The sequence below is a fragment of the Macaca nemestrina genome, chromosome 12 (assembly GCF_043159975.1).
Source record: "Macaca nemestrina isolate mMacNem1 chromosome 12, mMacNem.hap1, whole genome shotgun sequence".
In the NCBI taxonomy this organism is placed as follows: domain Eukaryota; kingdom Metazoa; phylum Chordata; class Mammalia; order Primates; family Cercopithecidae; genus Macaca; species Macaca nemestrina.
In genome coordinates, this window is record NC_092136.1 from 49687051 (window position 1) to 49707466 (window position 20416).

Genomic DNA, 20416 nt, shown 5'->3' on the forward strand with positions numbered 1-20416 from the left:
TAGCCCCCATAATCCCCACATGTCATGAGAGGGACCTGGTGAGAGGTAACTGAATCGTGTGGAAAAGTTCTTCGTATGCTGTTCTCACAGGAAATGAATAAGTCTCATAAGAGCTGATGGCTTTATAAAGGGCAGTTTCCCTCCACACATGCTTTTGTTTTTGCTTTGTTCTCTCTTTTTTTTTTTTTTGAATGTCTTTATTATTACTATTATTATATACTTTAAGTTCTAGGGTACATGTGCACAACGTGCAATTTTGTTACATAGGTATAGATGTGCCATGTTGGTTAGCTGCACTCATCAACTCATCATTTACATTAGGTATTTATTCTAACACTATCCCTTCCCCAGTTCCCTACCCCACAACAAGTCCAGTGTGTGATGTTCCCCCCCCATGTCCATGTGTTCTCATGGTTCAACTCCCACTTATGAGTGAGAACATGTGGTGTTTGGTTTTCTGTCCTTGTGATATTTTGCTGAGAATGATGGTTTCCAACTTCATCCATGTCCCTGCAAAGGACATGAACTCATCCCTTTTTATGGCTGCATAGTATTCCATGGTGTATATGTGCCACATTTTCTTTATCCAGTCTATTATTGATGGACATTTGGGTTGGTTCCAAGTCTTTGCTATTGTGAATAGTGCCACAATAAACTCATGCACACACTCTTTTGCCTGTCACCCTGTAAGACGTGCCTTTGCTCCTCCTTTGCTGTCCACCATGATTGTGAGGTCTCCCCAGCCACATGGAACTGTGAGTCTTATTAAACCTCTTTTTCTTTATAAATTACCCGGTCTTGGGTATTTCTTCATAGCAGTATGAAAATGGACTATACAGATAGCCAGTTATTCTAGCACCAATCATTGAATAGGGAGTCCTTTCCCCATTGCTTGTTTTTGTCCACTTTTTCAAAGTTCAGATGGTAGTAGATGTGTGACTTTTTTTTCTGGGCTCTATATTCTGTTCCACTGGTCTATGTGTCTGTTTCTTTTTACTAGCATCATGCTGTTTTGGTTACTGTAGCCTTGTAGTATAGTTTGTAGTCAGGTAATGTGATGCCTTCACCTTTGTATTTTGCTTAGGATTGCCTTGGCTATTCAAACTCTTTTTTTTTTTTTTTTGTTCTATATGAGTTTTAAAATAAATGTTTCTATTTCTATGAAGAATGTCATTGATAGTTTGATAGGAATTGCATTGAATCTATTTAATTGCTTTTGGCAGTATGGCCGTTTTAACAATATTGAGTCATCCTATGCATGAGCAAGGAATGTTTTTCCATTATTTTCCATTAGTTAGTATCATCTGTAATTTCTTTGGGCAGTGTTTTGTAATTCTCATTATAGAGATCTTCCCCCTCCCTGGTTAGTTGTAGTCCTAGGTATTTAATTCATTTTGTGGCTATTGTGCATGTGATTATGTTTTCGATTTGCTTCTCAGTTGGGACATTGTTGGTATATAGAAATAGTTTCAGTAGAAATGGCACCAGCTCTTCTTTATACATCTGGTAGAATTCAGCTGTGAATCCATCTGTAAATCCTGGGATTTTTCTGGTTGGTAGACTTTTTATTACTGATTCAATTTTGGAATTCGTTATTGGTATATTCAGGGATTTGATTTCTTCCTGGTTCAATTTTTGGAAGTTGTATGTTTTTAGGAATTTATCCTTTTTTTCTAAGTTTTCTAGTTTGTTTGCATAGAGATGTTCATAGTAGTCACTGAGAGTTTTCTCCATTTTGTGTCATCAGTGGTAGTGTCCCCTTTGTAATTTCTAATTGTGTTTATTTGTTCTGTTTTCTTTATTAATCTAGTTAGTGGTCTATTAATCTTATTTATTCCTTCAAATAACAAACCAGGTTTGTTGATCTTTTGTATGGTTTTTTGCATCTCAATTTCCTTCAGTTCAGCTCTGATTTTGGTTATTTCTTGTCTTCTGCTAGTTTTGGGTTCGGTTTGCTTTGGTTTCTCTGGTTCCTCTAGGTGTGATATTGGGTTGTTAATTTGAGATCTTCCTAACTTTTTGATGTGGGCATTTAGTACTATAAACTTTGCTTCTAACACTGCTTTAGCTGTATCCCAGAGATTCTTATATATTGTATCTTTGGTCTCATTAGTTTCAAGGAATTTCTTGATTTCTGCCTTAATTTCATTGTTTACTCAAAGGTCATCCAGGAGCATGTTGTTTAATTTCCATGTAATTCTACAATTTTGAGTGATTTTCCTAGTAATGATTTCTATTTTTATCATGCTGTGGTCCGAGAGTCTGTTTGGAATGATTTTGTTATTTTTTTAACTTGTTGAGGATTATTTTATGGCTGATTGTGTGGTCAATTTTAGCATATCTGCCATGTACAGATGAGAAGAATGTATATTCTTTTTTTTTGTGGGGTGGAGAGTTCTGTAGCTGTTAGGCCCATTTGGTCAAATGTTGAGTTTAGGTCCCAAATACATTTGTTAGATTTCTGGCTCGATGATCTGTCTAATATTGTCAGTGGGGTGTTGAAATCTATGTTTGTATGATTCTCTAACTCTCTTCATAGGTCTCTAAGAACTTCCTTTATGAATCCGAGTTTTCCTGTGTTGGGTGCATATATATGTAGGATAGTTAGGTCTTCTTATTGAATAGAATCCTTTACCGTTATGTAATGCCTTCCTTTGTCTTTTTAAATTGTTGTTTGTTTAAAGTATGTTTTTTTTCTGAAATTAGCATAGCAATTTCTGCTTTTTTCTGTTTTCTGTTTACCTTGTAGATTTTTCTCCATCCCTTTACCTTGAGCCTATGGGTGTCACTGAATGTGAGTCTCTTGTCGACAGCTTATAGTTAAGTCTTGCTTGCTTTATCCAACATGTCACTTCATGCCTTTTAATTGGGCATTTAGCCCATTTACATTCAAAGTTAATATTGATATGTGCAGGTTTGATCCCATCATCATATTGTTAGCTGGTTATAATTCAGACTTGATTATGTGGTTGCTTTATACAGTCACCAGTCTGCGTACTTAAGTGTGTTTTTGTGGTGGCTGATAATGTTCTTTCCTTTCCATGTTTAGCACTCCCTTAAGGGCCTCTTGTAAGGCAGGTCTGCTGGTAATAAATTCCCTTAGCACTTGCTTGTCTGAAAAGGGTCTGATTTCTCCTTTACTTAAAATAAAGCTTAGTTTCTCTGAATATGAAATTCATGGTTGGGATTTCTTTTAAGAATGCTGAATATAGGCCCCCAATCTCTTATGGCTTGTAGGGTTTCTGCTGAAAAGTTTGCTATTAGCCTGATGGGGTTCTCTTTGAGGTTACCTGCTCCTTCTCTCTAGCTACCTTTAACATTTTTTCTTTCATTTTGCCCCTGGAGAATCTGATGACTGTATGTCTTAGGGACGGTCATCTTGTATAGTATCTCACAGAGGTTCTCTGCATTTCCTGGATTTGAATGTTGGCCAAACTAGTGAGGTTGGGAAAATTTTCATGGATGATATCTTCAAACATGTTTTCCAAGTTGCTTGCCTTCTATTCCTCTCTGTAAAGGACATCAAAGAGTCATAGATTTGGTCTCTCTCCATAATCCCTTATTTCTTGGAGGTTTCATTCATTCTTCTTTATTATTTATTTTCTTGTTTTTGTCTGACTGAGTTATTTTAGAGAAGCTGTCTTGAAGTCTGAATTTCTTTCCTCAACTTGGTTGATTCTGATTAATACTTGCAATTATATTATGAAATTCTTGAAGTGAGTTTTTTAGCTCTCTCAGTTCAATTTGGTTCTTTCTTAAAATGTCTATTTGTCTTTTATCTCTTGTATCATTTTATTATATTCCTTAGATTCCTTGGATTGGGTTTTGACTTTCTCCTGAATGTTGATAATCTTCATTCCTATCCATATAGAAGTCAGAAATGAATTCTGTTTTTGACATTTCAGCCATTTCAGCCTGGTTAAGAACCATTGCTGGTGAACTAGTGTGATCATTTGAAGGTAAGAATGCACTCTGGCTTTTTGAGTTGCCAAAGTTCTTGTGCTGGTTCTTTCTCATCTGTGTGGGCTGATGTTCCTTCAGTCTTTGAAGCTGCTATCCTTTGAATATTTTTCTTTTTCTTTCTTTCTTTTTTTTAATCTTCTTAGATGCCCTTCAGGGTTGGATTATGGTAAAAGGTGGGTTCAGTTGACTGGCTTTGATTCTAGTCTGGATCTTGAAGGAGCCCTTCCAATTACTGTCTCCATGCCTACATTTCTTTTGTTAGGTGTTCTGGTCTATGGGGGTCCCTTAGACAGGGACAACAGTTAGAAGACAAGCTGTATCCTTGCCAGGTCAGCCCTAATTTTCTATTCAAGTTCTTCCTGGGGAAAGACTGGGTTGTACCTTCCTGTGGAATTCAAGCAGAAGCAAGACCACTGGGTTGGAAGCTCTAGTGAGTGTGGCCTGTCTGGGTATAAGAGGTGGGGTTCAGTAGAGTTGCCTGCCCTGCTATCAGGATGTTTTCAAGGCAACGGGATGCTGTATCCCCCTGCAAATCCAGGCAGAAATAGGACCACTGGGCTGGAAGTTATAACATGTGTTGCTCACCTGGCTACAAGAGGTGTGTTTGAGTAGAGTCATCTACCCTGCCTTCTGGGTACTTCCCAGGACAACAGGAAGCTGCACTTGCTGGCTAAGTTCAGACAGAAGTGAGACCACTGGGCTAGAATCTGTAGCAGGTGTTCCCTGCCTGGCTATCAGTGGAGAGGTTTGGTAAGGTTGCCTGCCCTGCTGTCTGGGTGTTTCCTGGAAAAAGAGAAAGTTATAGCTGCTGGCTGAGTTCAGGCTGAAGTGGAACCACTGGGCCAGAAGCTGGTGCTGAGCCTTGTCTGGTGAGGGGAGGTGAAGCAATCTTACTGGCCTCAGGCACCACAACTGTGACCTCTATTGGAGCTATGGTGCTGGTGCTGATCTGTTCTTGGTCCCAAGACTTGTAGAGGTCACTCTGGACTCAAGAATTGCTTCTGTAAAATGGCTGGGTAGCTCTCTGCCTCAGTCTAGAAATGTGATGGGAGGGATATAGGGGGTTAGGGGGATTCTCCCATTACCAGTCTTGCACAGGCCCCTGTGGAGAGTGTGCCCCCCCAACAGGGGGCTCTCACCCTTTCACATGTTAGGGAAGTTCTTCTGGCTCTGTGTTGAGCCCAGACAGACTGGTGCCCAGCTTCACTCCTCTCTGTTCTCTGTGTCTTTCTGTTGCCTTAATGGATCCTGACGTGGTTTCAGAGATGATTGGCCTGCAGGGTCAGTGTTCACTAACCCTTTTGTTTCTTCTCTGTGAGAGCAGCACATGTGAGCTGCTTCTAGTCTACCATCTTGGCCCCCTCTCCCCACATTGTTTCTTAATTATTTGCAACTATATTCCATAAGGAAATGCTCTCCTGAATGCATTCCAAAATAACTGGTGCAATTCAAGAATGAATTCCAACTTACTTTTGTAACAGTGGACTGGGTGATTTGTTAGCTGATGGATTCAGATTTTTTTAAGTTTCTTAGTGTAAGAGTAGGACCTTTGATCTGAGCCTATTCTCCTTTCCTTTCTACAGCTTCTCCTCACATCCATACCCAATGCAGCCTCTGCCCCATTAGCTCAAAGAGTTATGTTAGAGGAGCAAACTACCCAGTGCTTGGACAAATAGTCAAGAGGACCTTTAGCTAGGGAAACTATTCTTTCCATTTATTTTTATTATTTATTTATTTATTATTATTTTGAGGTGGAGTCTCACTCTGTTGCCCAGGCTGGAGTGCAGTGGTGCAATCTTGGCTCACTGCAGGCTCCGCCTCCCAGGTTCACGCCATTCTCCTGCCTCAGCCTCCTGAGTAGCTGGGACTATAGGCACCCACCACCACACCCGGCTAATTTTTTGTATTTTTAGTAGAGCCGGGGTTTCACCGTGTTAGCCAGGATGGTCTCGATCTCCTGACCTCGTGATCTGCCTCAATCTCCCAAAGTGCTGGGATTACAGGCGTGAGCCACCACGCCTGGCCTCAATTTATTTTTCTGTTCTTGACATTCTTGAGCTGGCTGCAGGGGTTAATGAATGAATCAAATGGGTCCTGTTTCTCATGGGTTACAGTCAATGCTTGTTCCGTTTTTCTTCTGGTTGTTGTGAAAAGGCAATTGGCAGAAGTCTCAAAGTGTGTGAAAATAAGTCTGCTCTCACCTGAGACAAATTTTTGGCCCTTTATGTGTATTTGCATAAACTTTAATTTTAAAAATCTGAAAACACCTTAACATGATTATAATTACCTTAACCTAATTACTAAGGCTGCAGTTTAAAATATGTACATTTTAAAGCAAATATTAAAATAAAATTCTACAGCCTAAATTATCCTACGGTGCCCAAAGATTACTTTACGAGTACATGTAAGGTAAATTTCTCTTTAAGGAGAATGGTAGAAAAAAACATCTTTTTCATGTAACCCAAACCAAAAGTTGTGATAGAATGTACAAATTCTATTTGCAGTTCACTAAGAGAACAGAACAAAACAAGAAATTAGTATGTATGAACAGTCGATAGGGAAAGTAGGAAACCTGGGTTCTAGATTTCATTCTACTTACTATTCACCAAGCTGATATTTTTATGCATATCACTTTCCTTTCCTAGGCATGAGCTTTTTCCATCTGTAGAGCAAAGAGATTGTGTTAGAATATGATGTTCACAATTCTTTCTTCTGTTACCATTATGTTTTCTGGTGTTTGCAAGAAAATCAGTGCATTACATGGTGAACCCACATGCTTATAACTGTAAGGAGACAGAAGCAAAGAAAGATGACCTCCATCTCTGGAGGTAACCTCTGGAGAAAAGGGTGTGAGCTGAAATTATAGCATTTCCAAGAAGATAGAGGCAAGAATGGATATGAAAGAGGTTTTAGTGGTCAGCATTAACAGAACCTCTGAAAATGTCAGGCATTATGGACATAAAGGGTCTTTATATCTTTATGTCAGGCTAGGGACATAAAGATAAATAAACCTCAGTGTTTCCCTTAACGAGCTCAGAATTGGGTGGGAGAAAAAAATATGGGAGGAAAAAAGAAATTCCGTAATTTGCACAGGGACAAAGGTTGAGCTATGATAGGAGCACAAATAAGGCAGTAGTCAGATAACACTTCAAGGAAAAAGTGATTCTTGAGACTGAAAAGATGAGTAGAATTGTTACAGACAGGTAGTTTTAATAAGAAAGGAAGAAATGGTGCTACAGAAAAATATGCAGGAATCGCAAGGAGATTAACTTTGAAATAAACCTAGTATGTAGGACTGGGAGTGTAGTAGTTCTTCCCCTATTCCTGCTGTCTCATCTCAAATATTAGGAGTGTATTTGAACAAGTAACTTCTATGCTGAAAAAAGGACTTCAGTTCTTTCTTTCCATAAAATCTCAGCTATATTTCCTAGATCATTTTGTTGACATTGGAGATTTACGAAAAGTAAAAGTGTTTGTGATCTCTTTCAAATAATTATTTGAAGCTCTTTCCCTACCCTTCCTTCAGTCTGTAATGACTCGTTATGGACACACTTTCTTCTCTGTGCTGAACAAGCACAAAATTAGGCTGCTTAATTACCCCTGTCACTGTTTCCACTTTGTCACGGCTGGACTTGTCCAGCTTTATAATATGCCTTACCTGGTAGGCAAAGAAGTGGTCATCAGGGTTGTTTTGAGTAGGTAACAAAATTGAGGATATCCCTGGAGAACTGAACTAGGCTTGGGGCCTGGTGTTAGGCAGCATCAATCAAATAAATGATAACATCTCCTTAGGGATGCCTCCCTACCCTACCCTACCCTACCCTACCCTACCCTACCCTATTTGTTTCCTCCAACTTCTATTGTCCCCTTATATGATGTCTGTCACACTAGAATAGGATGTGTTACAGGGTAACTTGGTTAGGCCTTGGGTTCCCTGATGTTTTGTGGAACTATAGCAAATGGGGATAAACATAAGGGTAAGAGATAACATCTTTCAGTAGCACTGATTGAATCTGTTTCTATAGAATAGTATTTTTTTTCTCTTCCTTTCTTTACAAATAGGAAGGTCGTATTTGAAGGAGAATTTTTTTAATTGAAATTTTAATTTTTGTGAGCACATAGTAGATGAATGTATATTTCATGTATGAGGTACATGAAATGTTTTGATATGGACATGCAATGCATAATAATCATATCATATGATGTGGGGTATCCATCCCCTCAAGCATTTATCCTTTGTTACACACAATCCAGTTACACTATTTTAGTTATTTTTAAAATGTACATTTAAATTATTATTGATTTGCATTTGTCCATCCTCATGCTGCTAATAAAGACATACCAGAGACTGGGTAATTTATAAAGAAAAAGAATTTTAATGGACTCAGAGTTCCACATGGCTGGGGAGGCCTCACAATCATGGCAGAAGGTGAAGGAGAAGCAAAGGCACGTCTTATATAGTGTCAGGCAAGAGAGCGTGTGCAAGGGAACTGCTCTTTGTAAAACCATCAGGTCTCCTAAGACTTACTCACTATCATGAGAACAGCAAGGGAAAAAGCCACCCCCCATGTTTCAATTACCTCTCACTGGGTCCCTCCACAACACACGGGAATTATGGGAACTACAATTCAAGATGAGATTTGGGTGGGGACACAACCAAACCATATTATTTTGCTGCTGTCCCCTCCCAAATCTCATGTCCGCACATTTCAAAACACAATCATGCCTTTCCAGCAGTCTCCCAAAGTCTTAACTCATTCCAGCATTAGCCCAAAAGTCCAAGTCTAAAGTCTTACCTGAAACAATGCAAGTTTCTTCTGCCTATGAGCCTGTAAAATCAGAAGCAAGTTAGTTAATTCCTAGATACAATGGGAGTACAGGCATTGGCTAATTTCACCCGTTCCAAATGGGAGAAATTGGTCAAAATGAAGGGGCTACAGGCCCCATGCAAGTCTGAAATCCAACAGGGCAGTCAAATCTTAAAGCTCCAAAATGATCTTCTTTGACTCCATGTCCCACATCTAGGTTAAACTGATGCAAGAGGTGGGGTCCCATGGCCTTGGGCATGACTATAGTCACCCTGTTGAGATATCAACTTAGGTCTTATTCATTCTTTCTATTTTCCTATACCTATGAACCATCCTTATCTCCCCTGAACCCTCCCATTATCCTTCCAAGCCTCTGATAACCATCCTTCTACTCTCTATCTTCATGAGCTCAATTGTTTTGATTTTTAGATCCAGAAATAAGTGAGAACACATGATGTTTGTCTTTCTGTGCCTGGCTTATTTCCCTTAGCATAATGACCTCCAGTTCCATCATGTTGTTGCAAATGACAATCTCAATTTTTGTGACTGAATTGTACTCCACTGTGTATAAGTACCACATTTTCTTTATTCATTCATCTGCTGAGGACACTTAGATTGCTTGCAAACTTTGGCTATTGCAAACAGTGCTGCAACAAACATGGGGATGCAGATATCTCTTTGATATACTGATTTCCTTTCTTTTAGGTATATACCAGCTGTGGGATTCCTAGATCATATGGTAACTCTATTATTAGCTTTTTGAGGAACCTCCAAATTGTGCTCCATAGTGGTTGTACTAATTTACATTCTCACCAACAGTGTACAGGGATTCCTATGTTTTTGTCAGCATTTGTTATTGACTGTCTTTTGGATATAAGTCATTTTAACTGGGGTGAGATGATAATGTCATTGTAGTTTTGATTTACATTTCTCTGACTAGGGATGTTGAGCAACTTTTCATATGCCTGCTTGCCATTTGTATGTCTTCTTTTGAGAAATGCCTATTCAAATATTTTACCTGTATTTTAATTCTATTAATAGATTTTTTCCAAAGAGTTGTTTGAGCTCCTTATATGTTCTAGTTATAAATCCCTTGTCAGATGAGTAGTTTGCAAATATTTTCTCCCATTATTGGGATTGTCTCTTCACTTTGTTGATTGTTTCCTTTGCTGTGCAGAAGCTTTTTAACTTGATTTGATTCTATTTGTCCATTTTTGCTTTGGTTTCCTGTTCTTGTGGGATATTACTCAAGAAATCTTTGCCCAGACCAATATCCTGGAGAGTTTCCTCAATGTTTACTTGTGGTAGTTTCATACGTTGAGGTCTTAGACTTAAGTTTTTAATTCATTTGAATTTGAATTTTGTATAAGGTTAGTGATGGGTTCTAGTTTCGTTCTTCTGCATATGAATATCCTGTCTTTCTATCCCCATTTATTGAAGAGACTGTCTTTTCCCCAGCGTATGTTCTTGGCAGCTTTGTTAAAAACGAGTTCACTGTAGGTGTGTGGATTTGTTTCTGGGTTCTCTATTCTGTTCCATTGGTCTATGTGCCTGTTTTTATGCCAGAACTATGCTGTTTTGGTTACTATAGCTCTGCAGTATAATTTGAAGTCAGGTAATGTGATACCTCCAGTTTTGTTCCTTTTACATAGAATAGGTTTTTCTATTCTAGGTCTTTTGTGGTTTAGGATTTGTTTTTTCTAGTTCTATGAAGAATGTCATTGGTTTCGATATGGATTGCATTGAATTTGTAGATTGTTTTGGGTAACATGGACATTTTAACAATATTGATTCTTCCAATTCATGAACACAAAATATCTTTCCATTTTTTGATGTCCTCTTCACTTTCTTTCATCAGTGTTTTATAGTTTTCCTAATAGAGATCTTTTACCCTTTTAGTTAATTTTTAGGCATTTAATTTTACTTGTGACTATTGTAAGTGGCATTACTTTTAAATTTCTTTTTCATATTGTTCTCTGTTGGAATATAGAAATTTTACTGATTTTTACGAGTTTATTTTATATCCTGCAGCTTTACTGAACATGTTTATCTGTTCTAATAGGGTTTTTTTTTTTTTTGGTGGGGTCTTCAGGTTTTTCCAAATATAAAATCATATAATCTGCAAACAAGGATAATCTGACTTCATACTTTCAATTTGGATACCCTGTGTTTTTTTCTCTTGTCTGATTGCTCTAGCTAGGACTTCCAGTACTATGTTGAATAACAGTGTTGAAAGTGGACATCTTTGTCATGTTCCAGATCTTAGAGGAAAGGCTTTCAGTTTTTCTCCATTGAGTATGATATTAGCTGTATGTCTGTCATGTGTGGCTTTTATTATATTGAGGTATGTTCCTTTTATCTCCAGTTTTTTTTAAGGGTTTTTAAATCAGGAATGGATGTTGAATTTTATCAGTGCTTTTTCAGCATCAGTTGAAGTTGATCATGATTTTTGTCCTTGATTCTGTTGATGTGATGTATCACATTGATTGATTTGTATATGTTGCGCCATCCTTGCATCCCAGGGATAAATTCCACTTGGTCATGATGAATGATATTTTTTAATGTATTGTCAAACTTGGTTTGCTAGTATTTTATTGAGGATTTTTGTATCAGTATTCATCAGAAGTATTAACCTGTAGTTTTCATATATATATTTTTTCATATATATATGGCTTTGTCTGGTTTTGGTATCAGAGTACTACTGACCTTGTAGAATGAGTTTGGAAGTATTCTGAGAGATGATTTTTATTTCTTTCTTTCCAGGGTGGATTCTGGCAGGCTACTTAAAATGTCTTCTAAATTGAAATGATAAAGCACAGAAGAATTTTTCCCAAAAGAATTTGGTGTGTAAAGTTGTGCCTCCTTTTTTACTGTTAGTTTTTGTATACTGGAGCATACTGGTCCCAATTTAAAGCCCCCTCAATTCCCATTTTATCAAGCTCTCCTATGTCTACCTATACTTTGCATAGTTCTTCTTTTTATCTTATCAGTCTATTAATGTGGGGTTAATTTTTTAGGGGTTTTGTACCATGTCTTGAACATTTGGAGAAGGGCATTGTCTAGATCCGATTGTGACACTTATTCCTTCAAGGTGACTGGTGGTGCTGTTACCTCTTTCTTGTCCATTTGAAGATTGTGAAATGCCATTTTAGAGAGTAACTGTAACACATTTGAAAATACAATTTTCTATTTGAGAGCTCAGAATAGCAGTCACATCAGAATCTTTCTTCTCCTTGGACAGTGATCCTTGTCAGGTGGCTAGGAACAAGAAATTGGTTTCATTGTGGTTCACTGTGTAGCTTATTTAAAATAATTTAATTTTAAAAGCAGAAAGAATACAGGCTTTTAAAAGTAAGATTGACTAACATGGATAATAATTTCTATCTTATATAATTATTGTGAAGATTAAATGAAATAATAAATATAAAATATCCAGCCCAGTGCCTCACTGAGTTTAGTTCTCAATGTACGTTTGTTGAATTAACGCATGAATGAATTGGGGTGATTATTGGAAGACTCGATGACTGGTTATGTTGCTATATGAAAATCATATCTTTATAACGAGAAAAGGCCTTGTACTTTTTCTGTTTGGCACACTCCATTAGAGATCCTAAATGATTGTATCATAGAAAGCAGGTATGTAAATATATATATATGTGTGTGTGTGTGTGTGTGTATATGTATATATATATATTTCAAGTTATGGTAAATATAGTTACATCGTGACACCACCCATTGTAATTTGACATCAATTTGGCTATATTTGGACAAAGCATGTTTCTCTTTTCAAATATAATCGTGGTATAACATCAATCTCTGACACAATACATTTCTTAGGTCCTGCTATAGACCATTATGTGTACTGGAAGGCACTGAAGGGTTTCACCATGAGGCTGAGTCTAATTGGTAGGACCTACTGCTTTGGGTTAAATCTAAATAGGCTTGGTTATTAAAGTGTCACTAAGATCCAAATGGAAGACAGATATATCTTTAAAGCTAGCCACAGTGCACAAAGCAGTACAAATACTGTTAGAGGTATTTATTTGTGGATTGGTAAGTTCTTCACAGAACTTTCTTAATTCAATTTATTTAAGAGGTTGGTCCCATTTATCGATGCTGGAAATGTGCTTGAAAGGTGCAAAAGGGAGGGGCGCCCGCCATTGCTGAGGCTTAAGTAGGTAAACAAAGCTGCTGGGAAGCTGGAACTGGGTGGAGCTCACAGCAGCTCAAGGAAACCTGCCTGTCTCTGTAGACTCCACCTCTGGGGACAGGGCACAGTAAACTAAACAAACGCAGCAGACACCTCTGCAGACACAAACGACTCTGTCTGACAGCTTTGAAGAGAGCAGTGGATCTCCCAACACGGAGGTTGAGATCTGAGAAGGGACAGACTCCCTGCTCAAGTGGGTCCCTGACCCCTGAGTAGCCTAACTGGGAGACATCCCCCACTAGGGGCAGTCTGACACCCCACACCTCACAGAGAGGAGTACACCCCTGAGAGGAAGCTTCCAAAGCAAGAATCAGACAGGTACACTCGCTGTTCAGAAATATTCTATCTTCTGCAGCCTCTGCTGCTGATACCCAGGCAAACAGGGTCTGGAGTGGACCTCAAGCAATCTCCAACAGACCTACAGCTGAGGGTCCTGACTGTTAGAAGGAAAACTATCAAACAGGAAGGACACCTACACCAAAACCCCATCAGTACATCACCATCATCAAAGACCAGAGGCAGATAAAACCACAAAGATGGGGAAAAAGCAGGGCAGAAAAGCTGGAAATTCAAAAAATAAGAGCGCATCTCCCCCGGCAAAGGAGCGCAGCTCATCGCCAGCAACGGATCAAAGCTGGACGGAGAATGACTTTGACGAGTTGAGAGAAGAAGGCTTCAGTCCATCAAATTTCTCAGAGCTAAAGGAGGAATTACGTACCCAGCGCAAAGAAACTAAAAATCTTGAAAAAAAGTGGAAGAATTGATGGCTAGAGTAATTAATGCAGAGAAGGTCATAAACGAAATGAAAGAGATGAAAACCATGACACGAGAAATACGTGACAAATGCAGAAGCTTCAGTAACCGACTCGATCAACTGGAAGAAAGAGTATCTGCGATTGAGGATCAAATGAATGAAATGAAGCGAGAAGAGAAACCAAAAGAAAAAAGAAGAAAAAGAAATGAACAAAGCCTGCAAGAAGTATGGGATTATGTAAAAAGACCAAATCTACGTCTGATTGGGGTGCCTGAAAGTGAGGGGGAAAATGGAACCAAGTTGGAAAACACTCTTCAGGATATCATCCAGGAGAACTTCCCCAACCTAGTAGGGCAGGCCAACATTCAAATCCAGGAAATACAGAGAACGCCACAAAGATACTCCTCGAGAAGAGCAACTCCAAGACACATAATTGCCAGATTCACCAAAGTTGAAATGAAGGAAAAAATCTTAAGGGCAGCCAGAGAGAAAGGTTGGGTTACCCACAAAGGGAAGCCCATCAGACTAACAGCAGATCTCTCGGCAGAAACTCTCCAAGCCAGAAGAGAGTGGGGGCCAATATTCAACATTCTTAAAGAAAAGAATTTTCAACCCAGAATTTCATATCCAGCCAAACTAAGTTTCATAAGTGAAGGGGAAATAAAATCCTTTACAGATAAGCAAATGCTTAGAGATTTTGTCACCACGAGGCCTGCCTTACAAGAGACCCTGAAGGAAGCACTAAACATGGAAAGGAACAACCGGTACCAGCCATTGCAAAAACATGCCAAAATGTAAAGACCATCGAGGCTAGGAAGAAACTGCATCAACTAACGAGCAAAATAACCAGTTAATATCATAATGGCAGGATCAAGTTCACACATAACAATCTTAACCTTAAATGTAAATGGACTAAATGCTCCAATTAAAAGACACAGACTGGCAAACTGGATAAAGACTCAAGACCCATCAGTCTGCTGTATTCAGGAGACCCATCTCACACGCAGAGACATACATAGGCTCAAAATAAAGGGATGGAGGAAGATGTACCAAGCAAATGGAGAACAAAAAAAAGCAGGGGTTGCAATACTAGTCTCTGATAAAACAGACTTTAAAACATCAAAGATCAAAAGAGACAAAGAAGGCCATTACATAATGGTAAAGGGATCAATTCAACAGGAAGAGCTAACTATCCTAAATATATATGCACCCAATACAGGAGCACCCAGATTCATAAAGCAAGTCCTTAGAGACTTACAAAGAGACTTAGACTCCCATACAATAATAATGGGAGACTTCAACACTCCACTGTCAACATTAGACAGATCAACGAGACAGAAAGTTAACAAGGATATCCAGGAATTGAACTCATCTCTGCAGCAAGCAGACCTAATAGACATCTATAGAACTCTCCACCCCAAATCAACAGAATATACATTCTTCTCAGCACCACATCATACTTACTCCAAAATCGACCACGTAATTGGAAGTAAAGCACTCCTCAGCAAATGTACAAGAACAGAAATTATAACAAACTGTCTCTCAGACCACAGTGCAATCAAACTAGAACTCAGGACTAAGAAACTCAATCAAAACCGCTCAACTACATGGAAACTGAACAACTTGCTCCTGAATGACTGGTACATAACGAAATGAAGGCAGAAATAAAGATGTTCTTTGAAACCAATGAGAACAAAGATACAACATACCAGAATCTCTGGGACACATTTAAAGCAGTGTGTAGAGGGAAATTTATAGCACTAAATGCCCACAAGAGAAAGCAGGAAAGATCTAAAATTGACACTCTAACATCGCAATTAAAAGAACTAGAGAAGCAAGAGCAAACACATTCGAAAGCTAGCAGAAGGCAAGAAATAACTAAGATCAGAGCAGAACCGAGGGAGATAGAGACACAAAAAACCCTCCCAAAAATCAATGGATCCAGGAGTTGGTTTTTTGAAAAGATCAACAAAATTGACAGACCACTAGCCAGACTAATAAAGAAGAAAAGAGAGAAGAATCAAATCGACGCAATTAAAAATGATAAAGGGGATATCACCACCGACCCCACAGAAATACAAACTACCATCAGAGAATACTATAAACACCTCTACACAAATAAACTGGAAAATCTAGAAGAAATGGATAATTTCCTGGACACTTACACTCTTCCAAGACTAAACCAGGAAGAAGTTGAATCCCTGAATAGACCAATAGCAGGCTCTGAAATTGAGGCAACAATTAATAGCCTACCAACCAAAAAAAGTCCAGGACCAGATGGATTCACAGCTGAATTCTACCAGAGGTACAAGGAGGAGCTGGTACCATTCCTCTGAAACTATTCCAATCAATAGAAAAAGAGGGAATCCTCCCTAACTCATTTTATGAGGCCAACATCATCCTGATACCAAAGCCTGGCAGAGACACAACAAAAAAAGAGAATTTTAGACCAATATCCCTGATGAACATCGATGCAAAAATCCTCAATAAAATACTGGCAAACCGATTCAGCAACACATCAAAAAGCTTATCCACCATGATCAAGTGGGCTTCATCCCTGGGATGCAAGGCTGGTTCAACATTCGCAAATCAATAAACATAATCCAGCATATAAACAGAACCAAAGACAAGAACCACATGATTATCTCAATTGATGCAGAAAAGGCTTTTGACAAAATTCAACAGCCCTTCATGCTAAAAACGCTCAATAAATTCGGTATTGATGGAACGTACCTCAAAATAATAACAGCTATTTATGACAAACCCACAGCCAATATCATACTGAATGGGCAAAAACTGGAAAAATTCCCTTTGAAAACTGGCACAAGACAGGGATGCCCTCTCTCACCACTCCTATTCAACATAGTGTTGGAAGTTCTGGCTAGGGCAATCAGGCAAGAGAAAGAAATCAAGGGTATTCAGTTAGGAAAACAAGAAGTCAAATTGTCCCTGTTTGCAGATGACATGATTGTCTATTTAGAAAACCCCATTGTCTCAGCCCAAAATCTCCTTAAGCTGATAAGCAACTTCAGCAAAGTCTCAGGAAACAAAATTAATGTGCAAAAATCACAAGCATTCTTATACACCAGTAACAGACAAACAGAGAGCCAAATCAGGAATGAACTTCCATTCACAATTGCTTCAAAGAGAATCAAATACCTAGGAATTCAACTTACAAGGGATGTAAAGGACCTCTTCAAGGAGAACTACAAACCACTGCTCAGTGAAATGAAAGAGGACACAAACAAATGGAAGAACATACCATGCTCATGGATAGGAAGAATCAATATCGTGAAAATGGCCATACTGCCCAAGGTAATTTATAGATTCAATGCCATCCCCATCAAGCTACCAATGAGTTTCTTCACAGAATTGGAAAAAACTGCTTTAAAGTTCATATGGAACCAAAAAAGAGCCCGCATCTCCAAGACAATCCTAAGTCAAAAGAACAAAGCTGGAGGCATCACGCTACCTGACTTCAAACTATACTGCAAGGCTATAGTAACCAAAACAGCATGGTACTGGTACCAAAACAGAGATATAGACCAATGGAACAGAACAGAGTCCTCAGAAATAATACCACACATCTACAGCCATCTGATCTTTGACAAACCTGAGAGAAACAAGAATTGGGGAAAGGATTCCCTATTTAATAAATGGTGCTGGGAAAATTGGCTAGCCATAAGTAGAAAGCTGAAACTGGATCCTTTCCTTACTCCTTATACGAAAATTAATTCAAGATGGATTAGAGACTTAAATGTTAGACCTAATACCATAAAAATCCTAGAGGAAAACCTAGGTAGTACCATTCAGGACATAGGCATGTGCAAAGACTTCATGTCTAAAACACCAAAAGCAACAGCAGCAAAAGCCAAAATTGACAAATGGGATCTCATTAAACTAAAGAGCTTCTGCACAGCAAAAGAAACTACCATCAGAGTGAACAGGCAACCTACAGAATGGGAGAAAATTTTTGCAATCTACTCATCTGACAAATGGCTAATATCCAGAACCTACAAAGAACTCAAACAAATTTACAAGAAAAAAGCAAACAACCCCATCAAAAAGTGGGCAAAGGATATGAACAGACATTTCTCAAAAGAAGACATTCATACAGCCAACAGACACATGAAAAAATGCTCATCATCACTGGCCATCAGAGAAATGCAAATCAAAACCACAATGAGATACCATCTCACACCAGTTAGAATGGCGATCATTAAAAAGTCAGGAAACAACAGGTGCTGGAGAGGATGTGGAGAAATAGGAACACTTTTACACTGTTGGTGGGATTGTAAACTAGTTCAACCATTATGGAAAACAGTATGGCGATTCCTCAAGGATCTAGAACTAGATGTACCATATGACCCAGCCATCCCATTACTGGGTATATACCCAAAGGATTATAAATAATGCTGCTATAAAGACACATGCACACGTATGTTTATTGCAGCACTATTCACAATAGCAAAGACTTGGAATCAACCCAAATGTCCATCAGTGACAGATTGGATTAAGAAAATGTGGCACATATACACCATGGAATACTATGCAGCCATCAAAAAGGATGAGTTTGAGTCCTTTGTAGGGACTTGGATGCAGCTGGAATCCATCATTCTTAGCAAACTATCACAAGAACAGAAAACCAAACACTGCATGTTCTCACTCATAGGTGAGAACTGAACAATGAGATCACTCGGACTCAGGAAGGGGAACATCACACACCGGGGCCTATCATGGGGAGGGGGCAGGGGGGAGGGATTGCATTGGGAGTTATACCTGATGTAAATGACGAGTTGATGGGTGCAGCACAGCAACATGGCACAAGTATACATATGTAACAAACCTGCACGTTATGCACATGTATCCTACAACTTAAAGTATAATAATAATAAATAAATTTTAAAAAAAAAGAAAAGAAAGGTGCAAAAGTTGGCTAATTTTGTATCCATTTGTACTTTTAAGTGATAGATATTCTGGTAATGTTGAAGTGATAGCTAAAGCATACTTCTAACTCCAATACTAATTATACGTCTTGGGCAAGCTACTTGCTAGATCTTAGCTCGTTAGCAGAATAAGGAAGTCAGACTAACCTAAATGATTTGATAGTGTCCTTTCAGTTCTATGTGTCAAATATATATTTTTGAGCTTACCAAAATTTTAATGCTAGCCACTTTATTAAAGCTGCCTGTAATAAAAGTGGAACATTTTAAGCCATAAAGTAAAAATCATTTCTTAAAGAGCTTCTATAAAATAAGTAATTTTATAATTTTGAAAAATATTTAGCTAGGCTTATTTTTACACATATACACTGCAGGTCTTTTATATGTCTTGGATAAAGAAACAATTCTATCCCAAACAATCAGTGTGAATTTTTCAAAATTGAAACAGGAAAAAAAATTCTATATTTATACTAAAACAGTCTTCACCTAAGTTTAAATGTTTATGGGACTTTGGCTAAGCCTGTCATAAGCTTTACTATATTGTTGATTTTTAAACCTCAACTATGTTTAGAAATGAATATTCACTATTATAATCATTATGACTGTGAACTATGATCTGAGAATTATATGTGGAATGACATTTTTGGAGACTCTTATGTAATAGTTAATCAGAGTTTAACCTTTTCCATTCCTAAACCATTGGTCTGCAAAGAAATTTTCTAACTAAAGCTATTTGGTTATAATAAATAGGTTTTTTGTTTTTTGTTTTTGTTATTAACCAGAGTGTTAATAACTAGACTATTATTAACTAGACTATGTTAATAACTAGACTGAGAAGAAAAAATGGTACTACTCATTATTTATGGCTCAAACAGTATAATTTGTATTAGAAGCATTTAAGGCAGTTTGCAAAACTGTTCTCCCCTTCTGCAGATTGTCTGTTCATTCTGTTGATTGATTATTTTGCTGTGCAACAGCTTTTTAGTTTAATGTAGTCTCATTTGTCTATTTTTGGTTTTGTTTCTTTTGGGTTTGAGGGCTTAGTTATGAATTCTTTGCCTAAACCAAGGCCCAGAAGAGTTTTCCTTAAGTCTTCTTCTGGTATTTTAATAGTTTCAGTCTTACATTTACGTCTTTAGTCCATCTTGAGTTGATTTTTGTATATGGGGAGAGATAGGCATTCAGTCTCATTCTCCTGCATATGCAATCCAATTTTCCCAGTATCATTTATTTAAGAATGTGTCCTTTTTTCAGTACATGTTCTCATTAATTTTGTCAAAGATCAGCTGGCTCTAAGTATGTGGGTTTATTTCTGAGTTCTCTATTCTGTTCCATTGATCTACGTGTCTATTTTTACACAAGTACCATGCTGTTTTGGTTACTGTAGCTTTTTAGTATAATTTGAAGTCAGAATGTGATGCCTCCAGCTTTGTTCTTTTTGCTTAGGATTGCTTTGACTCTTGGGCTCTTTTTTGGTTGCATATGAATTTTAGGATTGTTTTTTCTAATTTGGTTAAAAACGACATTGGTATTTTTACAGAGATTGAATTGAATCTGTAGATTGTTTGGGGCACTATGGTCATTTTAACGATATCAATTCTTCTAATCCATGACCATTGGATGTTTTTCCATTTGTTTATGTCATCTACAATTTCTTTCATCCGTGTTCTATAGTTTTCCTTGTACAGATTTTTCACCTCTTTGGTTAAATATATTCCTAAGTATTTTATTTTTTGTA

The 20416-nt window shown here is 38.0% G+C and overlaps 1 protein-coding gene across 38 annotated transcripts in view; it reads left to right on the forward strand.

Annotated features, from left to right (window-relative positions):
- Positions 1-20416, forward strand: part of LOC105486943 (SRY-box transcription factor 6) — an 806217-nt gene that overhangs the window by 692729 nt on the left and 93072 nt on the right. The window lies entirely within an intron of this gene.